The sequence below is a fragment of the Hyperolius riggenbachi genome, chromosome 8, assembly GCF_040937935.1.
Source record: "Hyperolius riggenbachi isolate aHypRig1 chromosome 8, aHypRig1.pri, whole genome shotgun sequence".
In the NCBI taxonomy this organism is placed as follows: Eukaryota; Metazoa; Chordata; class Amphibia; order Anura; family Hyperoliidae; genus Hyperolius; species Hyperolius riggenbachi.
The window spans coordinates 89958974-89981147 of NC_090653.1; the positions used below are offsets into that span (position 1 = coordinate 89958974).

Genomic DNA, 22174 nt, shown 5'->3' on the forward strand with positions numbered 1-22174 from the left:
CAAGTGTGTATCTTTGAACAAAAAAAAAAGTATATAGATTCTGCACTGAGTAGACTTCTGTAGGCTAGTTGCTTCTAGCAAGCTTCCAGCCTTTAGTACTCAGAATAGCGAGCTAAACTGCGTACTAATGTACTAAACGATGCCACCACTGCCAGCCAATTATGTCAAGAACCGGCCCGTGGCACGCCTGCGTATACGGTTCCCGACTGCGGGTTTGACCAGATTAAGCGGGGAACAGCCTTATTTAAGCTACAAACAAGGCTGGAACCCCTCAAAACACCTCTCACTGCCACCACTAGCGTTGCTAGACACTTCCACTCTGCTGTCGAGTCCTCAGCGCGCACTCCGCGTTTTCGTATTTGGGTCAGCTTTGCGCTTAGGCCAAATACGGGAACGCCACGCACCCACACACACACACAGTTGCAATCTTACACTGTCGTGAAGCAAAGACCCACTAACAGTCGTTCCGAACGATACTGTTAGCTACTCGCACTGGCGTTGTTCGTACGTTGGGTCAGCTGCGCGCTTAGGCCAACGTATGACAAACGCCCCCACACACAATGCAATTACAATTTCCTACGGTAGTGTTGCTCAAGCGTACAATTAGGCATGAACTTATACACGGTTACACTTCAGTCTCTTCTAGGCTATGAGTGTTAGTTTAGTACGGCAGAAGTCAAACTTATTAAATAATAATTTAATATTTCAGAAAAAACATAAAACAGTGCAGAACTGAATATATACAAAAAGATTACAAAAAAACAAAGTAAAAATAGTTACAAGATAAAATGTACAAAGATAACACACAAAGCGATTTTGCTTACCAAAATAAACGGGAAATAAACGTACCAGCGTATCGATCTGGTGTTGTTGCGGGCGGTACGCACTTCTGGTCAGGAACCAGGTTAGTTCTAGCCGTGTGAGCTACCTCCAAGAACTACCAGTTGTGGCTATCCTAGCTGCGGTTTTATACTATGAAATACGCCTGGAGGCTGTAAGCCTGTGTGGACGGGGGGAAGCTAGATTTAATAACATCCTCAGACATAATTTGATTTCCCAGAGATCTGACATCCACATGTGAACAGTGTCCTATACAACAAAAGACTTTGTTAACCTCCAATCTCCCCAGGTTACAGGTGACAATTGATTAAGGCTTTCACATTGCAGCAGGATGTCCTGTGTGATCTGCTTCAAAGCAACTGTCTGATTAAGTGTTTCCTAATTACCTGTTTTCTGGCTGTCCAGAGGAACTGTATGCTAATGTCCCAGCCCCCTGCTTCCAGAGATATTCAATTTCCACAGGTAAGAAATGGTATCAAAAGGACTTCACCCATTTCTAATAGCCTGTCATGTACATTTCAGAGGTTCCTGTGTTAGTCTCCAGACACTGGTCCTTCTGGCTTAGTGTATTGAGACAATGGGCCATCTCCTGAGTTCAAACAGCCAGGCAGATAATCCCATTAGCACTCTCAGAGGAACTGCATACAGACTCAAAGCACCTCATGGTCAAGACAATCACCCATTTCCTGGCCCCAAGCAACTCAAGGTAACAGCTCCCTTCTGGCAGACTTACCCGGAACACAGGCAGAAAAATGAAAGAATATATTCCTTTATTCCTAACATCATCAGCACCTCAATATATCTCCACACCTGGGTCATATAGTTTACTTAGAGTCTCTTCCCAGGTCCATCAGGGTATTGGGTTCAAAGTAAGGCAAAGGTTAGAATCCCAGTGTGGACTAGCAGTGTTTATTTGAGGTTGATGTAAAAACTTTGCTGGGACTTGCACAAGTTGTAAGAAAAGAGTTAGCGTCATTGACATTGTGGTGAAAGCTCAGCAAAAGCAGCCACCTTTGTAGCTGTAAACAGTCAAGGGCAGGGATTGAATGATAAGCATGAGTGGGGAAGCACAGGCTTTTGCAAAGTCTCCGAGGACATTTACAACAAGAGGAGCAAATACTGTACAGAAGTGACAAGAACAGAGCTCAATGACCACGAAGGGACTCGAACCCTCAATCTTCTAATCCGAAGTCAGACGCCTTATCCATTAGGCCACACGGTCTCATGCCTCTTTATGAAGAAACCATTTTCCACTGGAAACAGCCACCGCATAGGAAAAGACGCTCAAGGAGCACAAAGGATTTCATTTGTTAGAGCAGGCACATGACATTGCTGTCTAAGGTATTGCAGTGATCCAAAATGGCAGTTTGATGAGTGTTTTCAGAAAAAAAAACATGCCTTGCAGTGTTCATGAAGTCTTCTAGGCTAAGTTTGTGGTTGTCTCTTCTCTGTTAAGTATAGTCATTGTGCCAGCTGCATGGGTACATAGTAAACCGCTTGTCAGGATGGCCGAGTGGTCTAGGGTGCCAGACTCAAGAGGCTTCTCTTCCCTTCTCATGGGCCTTCTGGTCTCCGAATGGAGGCGTGGGTTCAAATCCCACTTCTGACAGAGCTTTTTCACTTTGTCCATCATGGCACATTGGTCAGGCCTGCCAAAACAAGCTCTTGGGTCTTTTCATTTACTAGGCTCTTCAAAGGGCCTTCTCAACAGCAACCTCACATGGACTTTTGGAAAATCTCGCAGAAAAGGAACAAGGCCGACTTTTTTCTACAAGCTTTCTAACACACGTTTTACAAACTGACAAATTCCATCCCCTTTGGCACACCTACAGTCATATGGGTTAGCTCATCTTCTCTTCTAGTTCACTTCATCAGGATCAGAAGCTTTGGAGGCAATTTGTTTTGCTAAATCTTAAAAGGTTAGTGTACAGGTAAAGTGACAAATATGTAAGGAGACCGAACTCAGGAGATAGGTTTTGGCAATAACTTACAGGTCTTCCCTGTATGTTCTGACCTTTGGTGAAAGAGGTGGGGTTATTCCCTCTTCTGACAAGACTCATTTGTTGAAATTTCAACGGACCCTTCCTTGAAAAGAGTTCAGGTTGCAAGAAAACCAATTGCAGTGTTCCATTTGCGGTGTGGATCATATCTTTTCAGAGGAAATGACAGACATACTTTCCAAATTTCAGGCAAGAACTCTTCATATAAATTGGGAACCGAGGCAACCTTTTGAAATTGTTGAGCTTGCAACAAGAAGGAATCGCATCGTGCCACTTGACATGCTGTGTCTGCACCTTTGTAAAAGTCTGGCTTACAGCAGAATTGCAGACAAGGATTTCCTAAATCATATAGGAAATTAATTTTCTCATGTTAGTAAACAAAATGCTTAGCAGAAAGGGAGATGCCACCATGAATGTTTGAACCCTGGGTCATATAGTTTACTTAGAGTCTCTTCCCAGGTCCATCAGGGTATTGGGTTTAAAGTAAGGCAAAGGTTAGAATCCCAGTGTGGACTAGCAGTGTTTATTTGAGGTTGATGTAAAAACTTTGCTGGGACTTGCACAAGTTGTAAGAAAAGAGTTAGCGTCATTGACATTGTGGTGAAAGCTCAGCAAAAGCAGCCACCTTTGTAGCTGTAAACAGTCAAGGGCAGGGATTGAATGATAAGCATGAGTGAGGAAGCACAGGCTTTTGCAAAGTCTCCGAGGACATTTACAACAAGAGGAGCAAATACTCTACAGAAGTGACAAGAACAGAGCTCAACGACCACAAAGGGACTCGAACCCTCAATCTTCTGATCCGAAGTCAGACGCCTTATCCATTAGGCCACGCGGTCTCATGCCTCTTTATGAAGAAACCATTTTCCACTGGAAACAGCCACCGCATAGGAAAGACGCTCAAGGAGCACAAAGGATTTCATTTGTTAGAGCAGGCACATGACATTGCTGTCTAAGGTATTGCAGTGATCCAAAATGGCAGTTTGATGAGTGTTTTCAGAGAAAAAAACATGCCTTGCAGTGTTCATGAAGTCTTCTAGGCTAAGTTTGTGGTTGTCTCTTCTCTGTTAAGTATAGTCATTGTGCCAGCTGCATGGGTACATAGTACACCACTTGTCAGGATGGCCGAGTGGTCTAAGGCGCCAGACTCAAGAGGCTTCTCTTCCCTTCTCATGGGCCTTCTGGTCTCTGAATGGAGGCGTGGGTTCAAATCCCACTTCTGACAGAGCTTTTTCACTTTGTCCATCATGGCACATTGGTCAGGCCTGCCAAAACAAGCTCTTGGGTCTTTTCATTTACTAGGCTCTTCAAAGGGCCTTCTCAACAGCAACCTCACATGGACTTTTGGAATATCTCGCAGAAAAGGAACAAGGCCGACTTTTTTCTACAAGCTTTCTAACACACGTTTTACAAACTGACAAATTCCATCCCCTTTGGCACACCTACAGTCATATGGGTTAGCTCATCTTCTCTTCTAGTTCACTTCATCAGGATCAGAAGCTTTGGAGGCAATTTGTTTTGCTAAATCTTAAAAGGTTAGTGTACAGGTAAAGTGACAAATATGTAAGGAGACCGAACTCAGGAGATAGGTTTTGGCAATAACTTACAGGTCTTCCCTGTATGTTCTGACCTTTGGTGAAAGAGGTGGGGTTATTCCCTCTTCTGACAAGACTCATTTGTTGAAATTTCAACGGACCCTTCCTTGAAAAGAGTTCAGGTTGCAAGAAAACCAATTGCAGTGTTCCATTTGCGGTGTGGATCATATCTTTTCAGAGGAAATGACAGACATACTTTCCAAATTTCAGGCAAGAACTCTTCATATAAATTGGGAACCGAGGCAACCTTTTGAAATTGTTGAGCTTGCAACAAGAAGGAATAGCATCGTGCCACTTGACATGCTGTGTCTGCACCTTTGTAAAAGTCTGGCTTACAGCAGAATTGCAGACAAGGATTTCCTAAATCATATAGGAAATTAATTTTCTCATGTTAGTAAACAAAATGCTTAGCAGAAAGGGAGTTGCCACCATGAATGTTTGAACCCTGGGTCATATAGTTTACTTAGAGTCTCTTCCAAGGTCCATCAGGGTATTGGGTTCAAAGTAAGGCAAAGGTTAGAATCCCAGTGTGGACTAGCAGTGTTTATTTGAGGTTGATGTAAAAACTTTGCTGGGACTTGCACAAGTTGTAAGAAAAGAGTTAGCGTCATTGACATTGTGGTGAAAGCTCAGCAAAAGCAGCCACCTTTGTAGCTGTAAACAGTCAAGGGCAGGGATTGAATGATAAGCATGAGTGAGGAAGCACAGGCTTTTGCAAAGTCTCCGAGGACATTTACAACACGAGGAGCAAATACTCTACAGAAGTGACAAGAACAGAGCTCAACGACCACGAAGGGACTCGAACCCTCAATCTTCTGATCCGAAGTCAGACGCCTTATCCATTAGGCCACGCGGTCTCATGCCTTTTTATGAAGAAACCATTTTCCACTGGAAACAGCCACCGCATAGGAAAAGACGCTCAAGGAGCACAAAGGATTTCATTTGTTAGAGCAGGCACATGACATTGCTGTCTAAGGTATTGCAGTGATCCAAAATGGCAGTTTGATGAGTGTTTTCAGAAAAAAAAACATGCCTTGCAGTGTTCATGAAGTCTTCTAGGCTAAGTTTGTGGTTGTCTCTTCTCTGTTAAGTATAGTCATTGTGCCAGCTGCATGGGTACATAGTACACCGCTTGTCAGGATGGCCGAGTGGTCTAAGGCGCCAGACTCAAGAGGCTTCTCTTCCCTTCTCATGGGCCTTCTGGTCTCCGAATGGAGGCGTGGGTTCAAATCCCACTTCTGACAGAGCTTTTTCACTTTGTCCATCATGGCACATTGGTCAGGCCTGCCAAAACAAGCTCTTGGGTCTTTTCATTTACTAGGCTCTTCAAAGGGCCTTCTCAACAGCAACCTCACATGGACTTTTTGAAAATCTCGCAGAAAAGGAACAAGGTCGACTTTTTTCTACAAGCTTTCTAACACACGTTTTACAAATTGACAAATTCCATCCCCTTTGGCACACCTACAGTCATATGGGTTAGCTCATCTTCTCTTCTAGTTCACTTCATCAGGATCAGAAGCTTTGGAGGCAATTTGTTTTGCTAAATCTTAAAAGTTTAGTGTACAGGTAAAGTGACAAATATGTAAGGAGACCGAACTCAGGAGATAGGTTTTGGCAATAACTTACAGGTCTTCCCTGTATGTTCTGACCTTTGGTGAAAGAGGTGGGGTTATTCCCTCTTCTGACAAGACTCATTTGTTGAAATTTCAACGGACCCTTCCTTGAAAAGAGTTCAGGTTGCAAGAAAACCAATTGCAGTGTTCCATTTGCGTTGTGGATCATATCTTTTCAGAGGAAATGACAGACATACTTTCCAAATTTCAGGCAAGAACTCTTCATATAAATTGGGAACCGAGGCAACCTTTTGAAATTGTTGAGCTTGCAACAAGAAGGAATCGCATCGTGCCACTTGACATGCTGTGTCTGCACCTTTGTAAAAGTCTGGCTTACAGCAGAATTGCAGACAAGGATTTCCTAAATCATATAGGAAATTAATTTTCTCATGTTAGTAAACAAAATGCTTAGCAGAAAGGGAGATGCCACCATGAATTTTTGAACCCTGGGTCATATTGTTTACTTAGAGTCTCTTCCCAGGTCCATCAGGGTATTGGGTTCAAAGTAAGGCAAAGGTTAGAATCCCAGTGTGGACTAGCAGTGTTTATTTGAGGTTGATGTAAAAACTTTGCTGGGACTTGCACAAGTTGTAAGAAAAGAGTTAGCGTCATTGACATTGTGGTGAAAGCTCAGCAAAAGCAGCCACCTTTGTAGCTGTAAACAGTCAAGGGCAGGGATTGAATGATAAGCATGAGTGAGGAAGCACAGGCTTTTGCAAAGTCTCCGAGGACATTTACATCAAGAGGAGCAAATACTCTACAGAAGTGACAAGAACAGAGCTCAATGACCACGAAGGGACTCGAACCCTCAATCTTCTAATCCGAAGTCAGACGCCTTATCCATTAGGCCACACGGTCTCATGCCTCTTTATGAAGAAACCATTTTCCACTGGAAACAGCCACCGCATAGGAAAAGACGCTCAAGGAGCACAAAGGATTTCATTTGTTAGAGCAGGCACATGACATTGCTGTCTAAGGTATTGCAGTGATCCAAAATGGCAGTTTGATGAGTGTTTTCAGAAAAAAAAAACATGCCTTGCAGTGTTCATGAAGTCTTCTAGGCTAAGTTTGTGGTTGTCTCTTCTCTGTTAAGTATAGTCATTGTGCCAGCTGCATGGGTACATAGTACACCGCTTGTCAGGATGGCCGAGTGGTCTAAGGTGCCAGACTCAAGAGGCTTCTCTTCCCTTCTCATGGGCCTTCTGGTCTCCGAATGGAGGCGTGGGTTCAAATCCCACTTCTGACAGAGCTTTTTCACTTTGTCCATCATGGCACATTGGTCAGGCCTGCCAAAACAAGCTCTTGGGTCTTTTCATTTACTAGGCTCTTCAAAGGGCCTTCTCAACAGCAACCTCACATGGACTTTTGGAAAATCTCACAGAAAAGGAACAAGGCCGACTTTTTTCTATAAGCTTTCTAACACACGTTTTACAAACTGACAAATTCCATCCCCTTTGGCACACCTACAGTCATATGGGTTAGCTCATCTTCTCTTCTAGTTCACTTTATCAGGATCAGAAGCTTTGGAGGCAGTTTGTTTTGCTAAATCTTAAAAGGTTAGTGTACAGGTAAAGTGACAAATATGTAAGGAGACCGAACTCAGGAGATAGGTTTTGGCAATAACTTACAGGTCTTCCCTGTATGTTCTGACCTTTGGTGAAAGAGGTGGGGTTATTCCCTCTTCTGACAAGACTCATTTGTTGAAATTTCAACGGACCCTTCCTTGAAAAGAGTTCAGGTTGCAAGAAAACCAATTGCAGTGTTCCATTTGCGGTGTGGATCATATCTTTTCAGAGGAAATGACAGACATACTTTCCAAATTTCAGGCAAGAACTCTTCATATAAATTGGGAACCGAGGCAACCTTTTGAAATTGTTGAGCTTGCAACAAGAAGGAATCGCATCGTGCCACTTGACATGCTGTGTCTGCACCTTTGTAAAAGTCTGGCTTACAGCAGAATTGCAGACAAGGATTTCCTAAATCATATAGGAAATTAATTTTCTCATGTTAGTAAACAAAATGCTTAGCAGAAAGGGAGATGCCACCATGAATGTTTGAACCCTGGGTCATATAGTTTACTTAGAGTCTCTTCCCAGGTCTATCAGGGTATTGGGTTCAAAGTAAGGCAAAGGTTAGAATCCCAGTGTGGACTAGCAGTGTTTATTTGAGGTTGATGTAAAAACTTTGCTGGGACTTGCACAAGTTGTAAGAAAAGAGTTAGCGTCATTGACATTGTGGTGAAAGCTCAGCAAAAGCAGCCACCTTTGTAGCTGTAAACAGTCAAGGGCAGGGATTGAATGATAAGCATGAGTGAGGAAGCACAGGCTTTTGCAAAGTCTCCGAGGACATTTACAACAAGAGGAGCAAATACTCTACAGAAGTGACAAGAACAGAGCTCAACGACCACGAAGGGACTCGAACCCTCAATCTTCTGATCCGAAGTCAGACGCCTTATCCATTAGGCCACGCGGTCTCATGCCTCTTTATGAAGAAACCATTTTCCACTGGAAACAGCCACCGCATAGGAAAAGACGCTCAAGGAGCACAAAGGATTTCATTTGTTAGAGCAGGCACATGACATTGCTGTCTAAGGTATTGCAGTGATCCAAAATGGCAGTTTGATGAGTGTTTTCAGAGAAAAAAACATGCCTTGCAGTGTTCATGAAGTCTTCTAGGCTAAGTTTGTGGTTGTCTCTTCTCTGTTAAGTATAGTCATTGTGCCAGCTGCATGGGTACATAGTACACCGCTTGTCAGGATGGCCGAGTGGTCTAAGGCGCCAGACTCAAGAGGCTTCTCTTCCCTTCTCATGGGCCTTCTGGTCTCCGAATGGAGGCGTGGGTTCAAATCCCACTTCTGACAGAGCTTTTTCACTTTGTCCATCATGGCACATTGGTCAGGCCTGCCAAAACAAGCTCTTGGGTCTTTTCATTTACTAGGCTCTTCAAAGGGCCTTCTCAACAGCAACCTCACATGGACTTTTGGAAAATCTCGCAGAAAAGGAACAAGGCTGACTTTTTTCTACAAGCTTTCTAACACACGTTTTACAAACTGACAAATTCCATCCCCTTTGGCACACCTACAGTCATATGGGTTAGCTCATCTTCTCTTCTAGTTCACTTCATCAGGATCAGAAGCTTTGGAGGCAATTTGTTTTGCTAAATCTTAAAAGGTTAGTGTACAGGTAAAGTGACAAATATGTAAGGAGACCGAACTCAGGAGATAGGTTTTGGCAATAACTTACAGGTCTTCCCTGTATGTTCTGACCTTTGGTGAAAGAGGTGGGGTTATTCCCTCTTCTGACAAGACTCATTTGTTGAAATTTCAACGGACCCTTCCTTGAAAAGAGTTCAGGTTGCAAGAAAACCAATTGCAGTGTTCCATTTGCGGTGTGGATCATATCTTTTCAGAGGAAATGACAGACATACTTTCCAAATTTCAGGCAAGAACTCTTCATATAAATTGGGAACCGAGGCAACCTTTTGAAATTGTTGAGCTTGCAACAAGAAGGAATCGCATCGTGCCACTTGACATGCTGTGTCTGCACCTTTGTAAAAGTCTGGCTTACAGCAGAATTGCAGACAAGGATTTCCTAAATCATATAGGAAATTAATTTTCTCATGTTAGTAAACAAAATGCTTAGCAGAAAGGGAGATGCCACCATGAATGTTTGAACCCTGGGTCATATAGTTTACTTAGAGTCTCTTCCAAGGTCCATCAGGGTATTGGGTTCAAAGTAAGGCAAAGGTTAGAATCCCAGTGTGGACTAGCAGTGTTTATTTGAGGTTGATGTAAAAACTTTGCTGGGACTTGCACAAGTTGTAAGAAAAGAGTTAGCGTCATTGACATTGTGGTGAAAGCTCAGCAAAAGCAGCCACCTTTGTAGCTGTAAACAGTCAAGGGCAGGGATTGAATGATAAGCATGAGTGAGGAAGCACAGGCTTTTGCAAAGTCTCCGAGGACATTTACAACAAGAGGAGCAAATACTCTACAGAAGTGACAAGAACAGAACTCAACGACCACGAAGGGACTCGAACCCTCAATCTTCTGATCCGAAGTCAGACGCCTTATCCATTAGGCCACGCGGTCTCATGCCTCTTTATGAAGAAACCATTTTCCACTGGAAACAGCCACCGCATAGGAAAAGACGCTCAAGGAGCACAAAGGATTTCATTTGTTAGAGCAGGCACATGACATTGCTGTCTAAGGTATTGCAGTGATCCAAAATGGCAGTTTGATGAGTGTTTTCAGAGAAAAAAACATGCCTTGCAGTGTTCATGAAGTCTTCTAGGCTAAGTTTGTGGTTGTCTCTTCTCTGTTAAGTATAGTCATTGTGCCAGCTGCATGGGTACATAGTGCACCGCTTGTCAGGATGGCCGAGTGGTCTAAGGCGCCAGACTCAAGAGGCTTCTCTTCCCTTCTCATGGGCCTTCTGGTCTCCGAATGGAGGTGTGGGTTCAAATCCCACTTCTGACAGAGCTTTTTCACTTTGTCCATCATGGCACATTGGTCAGGCCTGCCAAAACAAGCTCTTGGGTCTTTTCATTTACTAGGCTCTTCAAAGGGCCTTCTCAACAGCAACCTCACATGGACTTTTGGAAAATCTCGCAGAAAAGGAACAAGGCCGACTTTTTTCTACAAGCTTTCTAACACACGTTTTACAAACTGACAAATTCCATCCCCTTTGGCACACCTACAGTCATATGGGTTAGCTCATCTTCTCTTCTAGTTCACTTCATCAGGATCAGAAGCTTTGGAGGCAATTTGTTTTGCTAAATCTTAAAAGGTTAGTGTACAGGTAAAGTGACAAATATGTAAGGAGACCGAACTCAGGAGATAGGTTTTGGCAATAACTTACAGGTCTTCCCTGTATGTTCTGACCTTTGGTGAAAGAGGTGGGGTTATTCCCGCTTCTGACAAGACTCATTTGTTGAAATTTCAACGGACCCTTCCTTGAAAAGAGTTCAGGTTGCAAGAAAACCAATTGCAGTGTTCCATTTGCGGTGTGGATCATATCTTTTCAGAGGAAATGACAGACATACTTTCCAAATTTCAGGCAAGAACTCTTCATATAAATTGGGAACCGAGGCAACCTTTTGAAATTGTTGAGCTTGCAACAAGAAGGAATCGCATCGTGCCACTTGACATGCTGTGTCTGCACCTTTGTAAAAGTCTGGCTTACAGCAGAATTGCAGACAAGGATTTCCTAAATCATATAGGAAATTAATTTTCTCATGTTAGTAAACAAAATGCTTAGCAGAAAGGGAGATGCCACCATGAATGTTTGAACCCTGGGTCATATAGTTTACTTAGAGTCTCTTCCCAGGTCCATCAGGGTATTGGGTTCAAAGTAAGGCAAAGGTTAGAATCCCAGTGTGGACTAGCAGTGTTTATTTGAGGTTGATGTAAAAACTTTGCTGGGACTTGCACAAGTTGTAAGAAAAGAGTTAGCGTCATTGACATTGTGGTGAAAGCTCAGCAAAAGCAGCCACCTTTGTAGCTGTAAACAGTCAAGGGCAGGGATTGAATGATAAGCATGAGTGAGGAAGCACAGGCTTTTGCAAAGTCTCCGAGGACATTTACAACAAGAGGAGCAAATACTCTACAGAAGTGACAAGAACAGAACTCAACGACCACGAAGGGACTCGAACCCTCAATCTTCTGATCCGAAGTCAGACGCCTTATCCATTAGGCCACGCGGTCTCATGCCTCTTTATGAAGAAACCATTTTCCACTGGAAACAGCCACCGCATAGGAAAAGACGCTCAAGGAGCACAAAGGATTTCATTTGTTAGAGCAGGCACATGACATTGCTGTCTAAGGTATTGCAGTGATCCAAAATGGCAGTTTGATGAGTGTTTTCAGAGAAAAAAACATGCCTTGCAGTGTTCATGAAGTCTTCTAGGCTAAGTTTGTGGTTGTCTCTTCTCTGTTAAGTATAGTCATTGTGCCAGCTGCATGGGTACATAGTGCACCGCTTGTCAGGATGGCCGAGTGGTCTAAGGCGCCAGACTCAAGAGGCTTCTCTTCCCTTCTCATGGGCCTTCTGGTCTCCGAATGGAGGCGTGGGTTCAAATCCCACTTCTGACAGAGCTTTTTCACTTTGTCCATCATGGCACATTGGTCAGGCCTGCCAAAACAAGCTCTTGGGTCTTTTCATTTACTAGGCTCTTCAAAGGGCCTTCTCAACAGCAACCTCACATGGACTTTTGGAAAATCTCGCAGAAAAGGAACAAGGCCGACTTTTTTCTACAAGCTTTCTAACACACGTTTTACAAACTGACAAATTCCATCCCCTTTGGCACACCTACAGTCATATGGGTTAGCTCATCTTCTCTTCTAGTTCACTTCATCAGGATCAGAAGCTTTGGAGGCAATTTGTTTTGCTAAATCTTAAAAGGTTAGTGTACAGGTAAAGTGACAAATATGTAAGGAGACCGAACTCAGGAGATAGGTTTTGGCAATAACTTACAGGTCTTCCCTGTATGTTCTGACCTTTGGTGAAAGAGGTGGGGTTATTCCCTCTTCTGACAAGACTCATTTGTTGAAATTTCAACGGACCCTTCCTTGAAAAGAGTTCAGGTTGCAAGAAAACCAATTGCAGTGTTCCATTTGCGGTGTGGATCATATCTTTTCAGAGGAAATGACAGACATACTTTCCAAATTTCAGGCAAGAACTCTTCATATAAATTGGGAACCGAGGCAACCTTTTGAAATTGTTGAGCTTGCAACAAGAAGGAATCGCATCGTGCCACTTGACATGCTGTGTCTGCACCTTTGTAAAAGTCTGGCTTACAGCAGAATTGCAGACAAGGATTTCCTAAATCATATAGGAAATTAATTTTCTCATGTTAGTAAACAAAATGCTTAGCAGAAAGGGAGATGCCACCATGAATGTTTGAACCCTGGGTCATATAGTTTACTTAGAGTCTCTTCCAAGGTCCATCAGGGTATTGGGTTCAAAGTAAGGCAAAGGTTAGAATCCCAGTGTGGACTAGCAGTGTTTATTTGAGGTTGATGTAAAAACTTTGCTGGGACTTGCACAAGTTGTAAGAAAAGAGTTAGCGTCATTGACATTGTGGTGAAAGCTCAGCAAAAGCAGCCACCTTTGTAGCTGTAAACAGTCAAGGGCAGGGATTGAATGATAAGCATGAGTGAGGAAGCACAGGCTTTTGCAAAGTCTCCGAGGACATTTACAACAAGAGGAGCAAATACTCTACAGAAGTGACAAGAACAGAACTCAACGACCACGAAGGGACTCGAACCCTCAATCTTCTGATCCGAAGTCAGACGCCTTATCCATTAGGCCACGCGGTCTCATGCCTCTTTATGAAGAAACCATTTTCCACTGGAAACAGCCACCGCATAGGAAAAGACGCTCAAGGAGCACAAAGGATTTCATTTGTTAGAGCAGGCACATGACATTGCTGTCTAAGGTATTGCAGTGATCCAAAATGGCAGTTTGATGAGTGTTTTCAGAGTAAAAAACATGCCTTGCAGTGTTCATGAAGTCTTCTAGGCTAAGTTTGTGGTTGTCTCTTCTCTGTTAAGTATAGTCATTGTGCCAGCTGCATGGGTACATAGTGCACCGCTTGTCAGGATGGCCGAGTGGTCTAAGGCGCCAGACTCAAGAGGCTTCTCTTCCCTTCTCATGGGCCTTCTGGTCTCCGAATGGAGGCGTGGGTTCAAATCCCACTTCTGACAGAGCTTTTTCACTTTGTCCATCATGGCACATTGGTCAGGCCTGCCAAAACAAGCTCTTGGGTCTTTTCATTTACTAGGCTCTTCAAAGGGCCTTCTCAACAGCAACCTCACATGGACTTTTGGAAAATCTCGCAGAAAAGGAACAAGGCCGACTTTTTTCTACAAGCTTTCTAACACACGTTTTACAAACTGACAAATTCCATCCCCTTTGGCACACCTACAGTCATATGGGTTAGCTCATCTTCTCTTCTAGTTCACTTCATCAGGATCAGAAGCTTTGGAGGCAATTTGTTTTGCTAAATCTTAAAAGGTTAGTGTACAGGTAAAGTGACAAATATGTAAGGAGACCGAACTCAGGAGATAGGTTTTGGCAATAACTTACAGGTCTTCCCTGTATGTTCTGACCTTTGGTGAAAGAGGTGGGGTTATTCCCTCTTCTGACAAGACTCATTTGTTGAAATTTCAACGGACCCTTCCTTGAAAAGAGTTCAGGTTGCAAGAAAACCAATTGCAGTGTTCCATTTGCGGTGTGGATCATATCTTTTCAGAGGAAATGACAGACATACTTTCCAAATTTCAGGCAAGAACTCTTCATATAAATTGGGAACCGAGGCAACCTTTTGAAATTGTTGAGCTTGCAACAAGAAGGAATCGCATCGTGCCACTTGACATGCTGTGTCTGCACCTTTGTAAAAGTCTGGCTTACAGCAGAATTGCAGACAAGGATTTCCTAAATCATATAGGAAATTAATTTTCTCATGTTAGTAAACAAAATGCTTAGCAGAAAGGGAGATGCCACCATGAATGTTTGAACCCTGGGTCATATAGTTTACTTAGAGTCTCTTCCCAGGTCTATCAGGGTATTGGGTTCAAAGTAAGGCAAAGGTTAGAATCCCAGTGTGGACTAGCAGTGTTTATTTGAGGTTGATGTAAAAACTTTGCTGGGACTTGCACAAGTTGTAAGAAAAGAGTTAGCGTCATTGACATTGTGGTGAAAGCTCAGCAAAAGCAGCCACCTTTGTAGCTGTAAACAGTCAAGGGCAGGGATTGAATGATAAGCATGAGTGAGGAAGCACAGGCTTTTGCAAAGTCTCCGAGGACATTTACAACAAGAGGAGCAAATACTCTACAGAAGTGACAAGAACAGAACTCAACGACCAGGAAGGGACTCGAACCCTCAATCTTCTGATCCGAAGTCAGACGCCTTATCCATTAGGCCACGCGGTCTCATGCCTCTTTATGAAGAAACCATTTTCCACTGGAAACAGCCACCGCATAGGAAAAGACGCTCAAGGAGCACAAAGGATTTCATTTGTTAGAGCAGGCACATGACATTGCTGTCTAAGGTATTGCAGTGATCCAAAATGGCAGTTTGATGAGTGTTTTCAGAGAAAAAAACATGCCTTGCAGTGTTCATGAAGTCTTCTAGGCTAAGTTTGTGGTTGTCTCTTCTCTGTTAAGTATAGTCATTGTGCCAGCTGCATGGGTACATAGTGCACCGCTTGTCAGGATGGCCGAGTGGTCTAAGGCGCCAGACTCAAGAGGCTTCTCTTCCCTTCTCATGGGCCTTCTGGTCTCCGAATGGAGGCGTGGGTTCAAATCCCACTTCTGACAGAGCTTTTTCACTTTGTCCATCATGGCACATTGGTCAGGCCTGCCAAAACAAGCTCTTGGGTCTTTTCATTTACTAGGCTCTTCAAAGGGCCTTCTCAACAGCAACCTCACATGGACTTTTGGAAAATCTCGCAGAAAAGGAACAAGGCCGACTTTTTTCTACAAGCTTTCTAACACACGTTTTACAAACTGACAAATTCCATCCCCTTTGGCACACCTACAGTCATATGGGTTAGCTCATCTTCTCTTCTAGTTCACTTCATCAGGATCAGAAGCTTTGGAGGCAATTTGTTTTGCTAAATCTTAAAAGGTTAGTGTACAGGTAAAGTGACAAATATGTAAGGAGACCGAACTCAGGAGATAGGTTTTGACAATAACTTACAGGTCTTCCCTGTATGTTCTGACCTTTGGTGAAAGAGGTGGGGTTATTCCCTCTTCTGACAAGACTCATTTGTTGAAATTTCAACGGACCCTTCCTTGAAAAGAGTTCAGGTTGCAAGAAAACCAATTGCAGTGTTCCATTTGCGGTGTGGATCATATCTTTTCAGAGGAAATGACAGACATACTTTCCAAATTTCAGGCAAGAACTCTTCATATAAATTGGGAACCGAGGCAACCTTTTGAAATTGTTGAGCTTGCAACAAGAAGGAATCGCATCGTGCCACTTGACATGCTGTGTCTGCACCTTTGTAAAAGTCTGGCTTACAGCAGAATTGCAGACAAGGATTTCCTAAATCATATAGGAAATTAATTTTCTCATGTTAGTAAACAAAATGCTTAGCAGAAAGGGAGATGCCACCATGAATGTTTGAACCCTGGGTCATATAGTTTACTTAGAGTCTCTTCCCAGGTCTATCAGGGTATTGGGTTCAAAGTAAGGCAAAGGTTAGAATCCCAGTGTGGACTAGCAGTGTTTATTTGAGGTTGATGTAAAAACTTTGCTGGGACTTGCACAAGTTGTAAGAAAAGAGTTAGCGTCATTGACATTGTGGTGAAAGCTCAGCAAAAGCAGCCACCTTTGTAGCTGTAAACAGTCAAGGGCAGGGATTGAATGATAAGCATGAGTGAGGAAGCACAGGCTTTTGCAAAGTCTCCGAGGACATTTACAACAAGAGAAGCAAATACTCTACAGAAGTGACAAGAACAGCGCTCAACGACCACGAAGGGACTCGAACCCTCAATCTTCTGATCCGAAGTCAGACGCCTTATCCATTAGGCCACGCAGTCTCATGCCTCTTTATGAAGAAACCATTTTCCACTGGAAACAGCCACCGCATAGGAAAAGACGCTCAAGGAGCACAAAGGATTTCATTTGTTAGAGCAGGCACATGACATTGCTGTCTAAGGTATTGCAGTGATCCAAAATGGCAGTTTGATGAGTGTTTTCAGAAAAAAAAACATGCCTTGCAGTGTTCATGAAGTCTTCTAGGCTAAGTTTGTGGTTGTCTCTTCTCTGTTAAGTATAGTCATTGTGCCAGCTGCATGGGTACATAGTACACCGCTTGTCAGGATGGCCGAGTGGTCTAAGGCGCCAGACTCAAGAGGCTTCTCTTCCCTTCTCATGGGCCTTCTGGTCTCCGAATGGAGGCGTGGGTTCAAATCCCACTTCTGACAGAGCTTTTTCACTTTGTCCATCATGGCACATTGGTCAGGCCTGCCAAAACAAGCTCTTGGGTCTTTTCATTTACTAGGCTCTTCAAAGGGCCTTCTCAACAGCAACCTCACATGGACTTTTGGAAAATCTCGCAGAAAAGGAACAAGGCCGACTTTTTTCTACAAGCTTTCTAACACACGTTTTACAAACTGACAAATTCCATCCCCTTTGGCACACCTACAGTCATATGGGTTAGCTCATCTTCTCTTCTAGTTCACTTCATCAGGATCAGAAGCTTTGGAGGCAATTTGTTTTGCTAAATCTTAAAAGGTTAGTGTACAGGTAAAGTGACAAATATGTAAGGAGACCGAACTCAGGAGATAGGTTTTGGCAATAACTTACAGGTCTTCCCTGTATGTTCTGACCTTTGGTGAAAGAGGTGGGGTTATTCCCTCTTCTGACAAGACTCATTTGTTGAAATTTCAACGGACCCTTCCTTGAAAAGAGTTCAGGTTGCAAGAAAACCAATTGCAGTGTTCCATTTGCGGTGTGGATCATATCTTTTCAGAGGAAATGACAGACATACTTTCCAAATTTCAGGCAAGAACTCTTCATATAAATTGGGAACCGAGGCAACCTTTTGAAATTGTTGAGCTTGCAACAAGAAGGAATCGCATCGTGCCACTTGACATGCTGTGTCTGCACCTTTGTAAAAGTCTGGCTTACAGCAGAATTGCAGACAAGGATTTCCTAAATCATATAGGAAATTAATTTTCTCCTGTTAGTAAACAAAATGCTTAGCAGAAAGGGAGATGCCACCATGAATGTTTGAACCCTGGGTCATATAGTTTACTTAGAGTCTATTCCCAGGTCCATCAGGGTATTGGGTTCAAAGTAAGGCAAAGGTTAGAATCCCAGTGTGGACTAGCAGTGTTTATTTGAGGTTGATGTAAAAACTTTGCTGGGACTTGCACAAGTTGTAAGAAAAGAGTTAGCGTCATTGACATTGTGGTGAAAGCTCAGCAAAAGCAGCCACCTTTGTAGCTGTAAACAGTCAAGGGCAGGGATTGAATGATAAGCATGAGTGAGGAAGCACAGGCTTTTGCAAAGTCTCCGAGGACATTTACAACAAGAGGAGCAAATACTCTACAGAAGTGACAAGAACAGAGCTCAACGACCACGAAGGGACTCGAACCCTCAATCTTCTGATCCGAAGTCAGACGCCTTATCCATTAGGCCACGCAGTCTCATGCCTCTTTATGAAGAAACCATTTTTCACTGGAAACAGCCACCGCATAGGAAAAGACACTCAAGGAGCACAAAGGATTTCATTTGTTAGAGCAGGCACATGACATTGCTGTCTAAGGTATTGCAGTGATCCAAAATGGCAGTTTGATGAGTGTTTTCAGAGAAAAAAACATGCCTTGCAGTGTTCATGAAGTCTTCTAGGCTAAGTTTGTGGTTGTCTCTTCTCTGTTAAGTATAGTCATTGTGCCAGCTGCATGGGTACATAGTACACCGCTTGTCAGGATGGCTGAGTGGTCTAAGGCGCCAGACTCAAGAGGCTTCTCTTCCCTTCTCATGGGCCTTCTGGTCTCTGAATGGAGGCGTGGGTTCAAATCCCACTTCTGACAGAGCTTTTCACTTTGTCCATCATGGCAAATTGGTCAGGCCTGCCAAAACAAGCTCTTGGGTCTTTTCATTTACTAGGCTCTTCAAAGGGCCTTCTCAACAGCAACCTCACATGGACTTTTGGAAAATCTCGCAGAAAAGGAACAAGGCCAACTTTTTTCTACAAGCTTTCTAACACACGTTTTACAAACTGACAAATTCCATCCCCTTTGGCACACCTACAGTCATATGGGTTAGCTCATCTTCTCTTCTAGTTCACTTCATCAGGATCAGAAGCTTTGGAGGCAATTTGTTTTGCTAAATCTTAAAAGGTTAGTGTACAGGTAAAGTGACAAATATGTAAGGAGACCGAACTCAGGAGATAGGTTTTGGCAATAACTTACAGGTCTTCCCTGTATGTTCTGACCTTTGGTGAAAGAGGTGGGGTTATTCCCTCTTCTGACAAGACTCATTTGTTGAATTTTCAACGGACCCTTCCTTGAAAAGAGTTCAGGTTGCAAGAAAACCAATTGCAGTGTTCCATTTGCGGTGTGGATCATATCTTTTCAGAGGAAATGACAGACATACTTTCCAAATTTCAGGCAAGAACTCTTCATATAAATTGGGAACCGAGGCAACCTTTTGAAATTGTTGAGCTTGCAACAAGAAGGAATCGCATCGTGCCACTTGACATGCTGTGTCTGCACCTTTGTAAAAGTCTGGCTTACAGCAGAATTGCAGACAAGGATTTCCTAAATCATATAGGAAATTAATTTTCTCATGTTAGTAAACAAAATGCTTAGCAGAAAGGGAGTTGCCACCATGAATGTTTGAACCCTGGGTCATATAGTTTACTTAGAGTCTCTTCCAAGGTCCATCAGGGTATTGGGTTCAAAGTAAGGCAAAGGTTAGAATCCCAGTGTGGACTAGCAGTGTTTATTTGAGGTTGATGTAAAAACTTTGCTGGGACTTGCACAAGTTGTAAGAAAAGAGTTAGCGTCATTGACATTGTGGTGAAAGCTCAGCAAAAGCAGCCACCTTTGTAGCTGTAAACAGTCAAGGGCAGGGATTGAATGATAAGCATGAGTGAGGAAGCACAGGCTTTTGCAAAGTCTCCGAGGACATTTACAACAAGAGGAGCAAATACTCTACAGAAGTGACAAGAACAGAGCTCAACGACCACGAAGGGACTCAAACCCTCAATCTTCTGATCCGAAGTCAGACGCCTTATCCATTAGGCCACGCGGTCTCAAGCCTCTTTATGAAGAAACCATTTTCCACTGGAAACAGCCACCGCATAGGAAAAGACGCTCAAGGAGCACAAAGGATTTCATTTGTTAGAGCAGGCACATGACATTGCTGTCTAAGGTATTGCAGTGATCCAAAATGGCAGTTTGATGAGTGTTTTCAGAGAAAAAAACATGCCTTGCAGTGTTCATGAAGTCTTCTAGGCTAAGTTTGTGGTTGTCTCTTCTCTGTTAAGTATAGTCATTTTGCCAGCTGCATGGGTACATAGTACACCGCTTGTCAGGATGGCCGAGTGGTCTAAGGTGCCAGACTCAAGAGGCTTCTCTTCCCTTCTCATGGGCCTTTTGGTCTCCGAATGGAGGCGTGGGTTCAAATCCCACTTCTGACAGAGCTTTTTCACTTTGTCCATCATTGCACATTTGTCAGGCCTGCCAAAACAAGCTCTTGGGTCTTTTCATTTACTAGGCTCTTCAAAGGGCCTTCTCAACAGCAACCTCACATGGACTTTTGGAAAATCTCGCAGAAAAGGAACAAGGCCGACTTTTTTCTACAAGCTTTCTAACACACGTTTTACAAACTGACAAATTCCATCCCCTTTGGCACACCTACAGTCATATGGGTTAGCTCATCTTCTCTTCTAGTTCACTTCATCAGGATCAGAAGCTTTGGAGGCAATTTGTTTTGCTAAATCTTAAAAGGTTAGTGTACAGGTAAAGTGACAAATATGTAAGGAGACCGAACTCAGGAGATAGGTTTTGGCAATAACTTACAGGTCTTCCCTGTATGTTCTGACCTTTGGTGAAAGAGGTGGGGTTATTCCCTCTTCTGACAAGACTCATTTGTTGAAATTTCAACGGACCCTTCCTTGAAAAGAGTTCAGGTTGCAAGAAAACCAATTGCAGTGTTCCATTTGCGGTGTGGATCATATCTTTTCAGAGGAAATGACAGACATACTTTCCAAATTTCAGGCAAGAACTCTTCATATAAATTGGGAACCGAGGCAACCTTTTGAAATTGTTGAGCTTGCAACAAGAAGGAATCGCATCGTGCCACTTGACATGCTGTGTCTGCACCTTTGTAAAAGTCTGGCTTACAGCAGAATTGCAGACAAGGATTTCCTAAATCATATAGGAAATTAATTTTCTCCTGTTAGTAAACAAAATGCTTAGCAGAAAGGGAGATGCCACCATGAATGTTTGAACCCTGGGTCATATAGTTTACTTAGAGTCTATTCCCAGGTCCATCAGGGTATTGGGTTCAAAGTAAGGCAAAGGTTAGAATCCCAGTGTGGACTAGCAGTGTTTATTTGAGGTTGATGTAAAAACTTTGCTGGGACTTGCACAAGTTGTAAGAAAAGAGTTAGCGTCATTGACATTGTGGTGAAAGCTCAGCAAAAGCAGCCACCTTTGTAGCTGTAAACAGTCAAGGGCAGGGATTGAATGATAAGCATGAGTGAGGAAGCACAGGCTTTTGCAAAGTCTCCGAGGACATTTACAACAAGAGGAGCAAATACTCTACAGAAGTGACAAGAACAGAGCTCAACGACCACGAAGGGACTCGAACCCTCAATCTTCTGATCCGAAGTCAGACGCCTTATCCATTAGGCCACGCAGTCTCATGCCTCTTTATGAAGAAACCATTTTCCACTGGAAACAGCCACCGCATAGGAAAAGACACTCAAGGAGCACAAAGGATTTCATTTGTTAGAGCAGGCACATGACATTGCTGTCTAAGGTATTGCAGTGATCCAAAATGGCAGTTTGATGAGTGTTTTCAGAGAAAAAAACATGCCTTGCAGTGTTCATGAAGTCTTCTAGGCTAAGTTTGTGGTTGTCTCTTCTCTGTTAAGTATAGTCATTGTGCCAGCTGCATGGGTACATAGTACACCGCTTGTCAGGATGGCTGAGTGGTCTAAGGCGCCAGACTCAAGAGGCTTCTCTTCCCTTCTCATGGGCCTTCTGGTCTCTGAATGGAGGTGTGGGTTCAAATCCCACTTCTGACAGAGCTTTTCACTTTGTCCATCATGGCAAATTGGTCAGGCCTGCCAAAACAAGCTCTTGGGTCTTTTCATTTACTAGGCTCTTCAAAGGGCCTTCTCAACAGCAACCTCACATGGACTTTTGGAAAATCTCGCAGAAAAGGAACAAGGCCGACTTTTTTCTACAAGCTTTCTAACACACGTTTTACAAACTGACAAATTCCATCCCCTTTGGCACACCTACAGTCATATGGGTTAGCTCATCTTCTCTTCTAGTTCACTTCATCAGGATCAGAAGCTTTGGAGGCAATTTGTTTTGCTAAATCTTAAAAGGTTAGTGTACAGGTAAAGTGACAAATATGTAAGGAGACCGAACTCAGGA

General features: G+C 43.2%; 26 non-coding genes across 26 annotated transcripts; 13 read left to right on the forward strand and 13 right to left on the reverse strand.

Moving 5' to 3' along the window:
- Positions 1-1989: 1989 nt before the first annotated feature.
- TRNAR-UCG (transfer RNA arginine (anticodon UCG)) lies at positions 1990-2062 on the reverse strand. Its single transcript has one exon. It is a non-coding gene; the product is annotated as a tRNA-Arg (tRNA).
- A 277-nt stretch (positions 2063-2339) lies between these two features.
- On the forward strand, positions 2340-2449 carry TRNAL-CAA (transfer RNA leucine (anticodon CAA)). The gene is made up of 2 exons: positions 2340-2377; positions 2404-2449. It is a non-coding gene; the product is annotated as a tRNA-Leu (tRNA).
- Positions 2450-3603: 1154 nt separating this feature from the next.
- Positions 3604-3676, reverse strand: TRNAR-UCG (transfer RNA arginine (anticodon UCG)). The gene has a single exon. It is a non-coding gene; the product is annotated as a tRNA-Arg (tRNA).
- Positions 3677-3952: 276 nt separating this feature from the next.
- TRNAL-CAA (transfer RNA leucine (anticodon CAA)) lies at positions 3953-4062 on the forward strand. Its single transcript has 2 exons — positions 3953-3990; positions 4017-4062. It is a non-coding gene; the product is annotated as a tRNA-Leu (tRNA).
- A 1154-nt stretch (positions 4063-5216) lies between these two features.
- Positions 5217-5289, reverse strand: TRNAR-UCG (transfer RNA arginine (anticodon UCG)). Its single transcript has one exon. It is a non-coding gene; the product is annotated as a tRNA-Arg (tRNA).
- Positions 5290-5566: 277 nt separating this feature from the next.
- Positions 5567-5676, forward strand: TRNAL-CAA (transfer RNA leucine (anticodon CAA)). The gene is made up of 2 exons: positions 5567-5604; positions 5631-5676. It is a non-coding gene; the product is annotated as a tRNA-Leu (tRNA).
- A 1154-nt stretch (positions 5677-6830) lies between these two features.
- TRNAR-UCG (transfer RNA arginine (anticodon UCG)) lies at positions 6831-6903 on the reverse strand. Its single transcript has one exon. It is a non-coding gene; the product is annotated as a tRNA-Arg (tRNA).
- A 278-nt stretch (positions 6904-7181) lies between these two features.
- Positions 7182-7291, forward strand: TRNAL-CAA (transfer RNA leucine (anticodon CAA)). The gene is made up of 2 exons: positions 7182-7219; positions 7246-7291. It is a non-coding gene; the product is annotated as a tRNA-Leu (tRNA).
- A 1154-nt stretch (positions 7292-8445) lies between these two features.
- TRNAR-UCG (transfer RNA arginine (anticodon UCG)) lies at positions 8446-8518 on the reverse strand. Its single transcript has one exon. It is a non-coding gene; the product is annotated as a tRNA-Arg (tRNA).
- Positions 8519-8795: 277 nt separating this feature from the next.
- On the forward strand, positions 8796-8905 carry TRNAL-CAA (transfer RNA leucine (anticodon CAA)). The gene is made up of 2 exons: positions 8796-8833; positions 8860-8905. It is a non-coding gene; the product is annotated as a tRNA-Leu (tRNA).
- A 1154-nt stretch (positions 8906-10059) lies between these two features.
- On the reverse strand, positions 10060-10132 carry TRNAR-UCG (transfer RNA arginine (anticodon UCG)). Its single transcript has one exon. It is a non-coding gene; the product is annotated as a tRNA-Arg (tRNA).
- Positions 10133-10409: 277 nt separating this feature from the next.
- TRNAL-CAA (transfer RNA leucine (anticodon CAA)) lies at positions 10410-10519 on the forward strand. The gene is made up of 2 exons: positions 10410-10447; positions 10474-10519. It is a non-coding gene; the product is annotated as a tRNA-Leu (tRNA).
- Positions 10520-11673: 1154 nt separating this feature from the next.
- TRNAR-UCG (transfer RNA arginine (anticodon UCG)) lies at positions 11674-11746 on the reverse strand. Its single transcript has one exon. It is a non-coding gene; the product is annotated as a tRNA-Arg (tRNA).
- Positions 11747-12023: 277 nt separating this feature from the next.
- Positions 12024-12133, forward strand: TRNAL-CAA (transfer RNA leucine (anticodon CAA)). The gene is made up of 2 exons: positions 12024-12061; positions 12088-12133. It is a non-coding gene; the product is annotated as a tRNA-Leu (tRNA).
- Positions 12134-13287: 1154 nt separating this feature from the next.
- TRNAR-UCG (transfer RNA arginine (anticodon UCG)) lies at positions 13288-13360 on the reverse strand. Its single transcript has one exon. It is a non-coding gene; the product is annotated as a tRNA-Arg (tRNA).
- Positions 13361-13637: 277 nt separating this feature from the next.
- Positions 13638-13747, forward strand: TRNAL-CAA (transfer RNA leucine (anticodon CAA)). Its single transcript has 2 exons — positions 13638-13675; positions 13702-13747. It is a non-coding gene; the product is annotated as a tRNA-Leu (tRNA).
- A 1154-nt stretch (positions 13748-14901) lies between these two features.
- Positions 14902-14974, reverse strand: TRNAR-UCG (transfer RNA arginine (anticodon UCG)). The gene has a single exon. It is a non-coding gene; the product is annotated as a tRNA-Arg (tRNA).
- A 277-nt stretch (positions 14975-15251) lies between these two features.
- TRNAL-CAA (transfer RNA leucine (anticodon CAA)) lies at positions 15252-15361 on the forward strand. The gene is made up of 2 exons: positions 15252-15289; positions 15316-15361. It is a non-coding gene; the product is annotated as a tRNA-Leu (tRNA).
- A 1154-nt stretch (positions 15362-16515) lies between these two features.
- Positions 16516-16588, reverse strand: TRNAR-UCG (transfer RNA arginine (anticodon UCG)). Its single transcript has one exon. It is a non-coding gene; the product is annotated as a tRNA-Arg (tRNA).
- A 277-nt stretch (positions 16589-16865) lies between these two features.
- On the forward strand, positions 16866-16975 carry TRNAL-CAA (transfer RNA leucine (anticodon CAA)). The gene is made up of 2 exons: positions 16866-16903; positions 16930-16975. It is a non-coding gene; the product is annotated as a tRNA-Leu (tRNA).
- A 1154-nt stretch (positions 16976-18129) lies between these two features.
- On the reverse strand, positions 18130-18202 carry TRNAR-UCG (transfer RNA arginine (anticodon UCG)). The gene has a single exon. It is a non-coding gene; the product is annotated as a tRNA-Arg (tRNA).
- A 277-nt stretch (positions 18203-18479) lies between these two features.
- Positions 18480-18589, forward strand: TRNAL-CAA (transfer RNA leucine (anticodon CAA)). The gene is made up of 2 exons: positions 18480-18517; positions 18544-18589. It is a non-coding gene; the product is annotated as a tRNA-Leu (tRNA).
- Positions 18590-19742: 1153 nt separating this feature from the next.
- Positions 19743-19815, reverse strand: TRNAR-UCG (transfer RNA arginine (anticodon UCG)). The gene has a single exon. It is a non-coding gene; the product is annotated as a tRNA-Arg (tRNA).
- A 277-nt stretch (positions 19816-20092) lies between these two features.
- On the forward strand, positions 20093-20202 carry TRNAL-CAA (transfer RNA leucine (anticodon CAA)). The gene is made up of 2 exons: positions 20093-20130; positions 20157-20202. It is a non-coding gene; the product is annotated as a tRNA-Leu (tRNA).
- Positions 20203-21356: 1154 nt separating this feature from the next.
- On the reverse strand, positions 21357-21429 carry TRNAR-UCG (transfer RNA arginine (anticodon UCG)). The gene has a single exon. It is a non-coding gene; the product is annotated as a tRNA-Arg (tRNA).
- A 277-nt stretch (positions 21430-21706) lies between these two features.
- TRNAL-CAA (transfer RNA leucine (anticodon CAA)) lies at positions 21707-21816 on the forward strand. The gene is made up of 2 exons: positions 21707-21744; positions 21771-21816. It is a non-coding gene; the product is annotated as a tRNA-Leu (tRNA).
- The last annotated feature ends 358 nt before the right edge of the window (positions 21817-22174 follow it).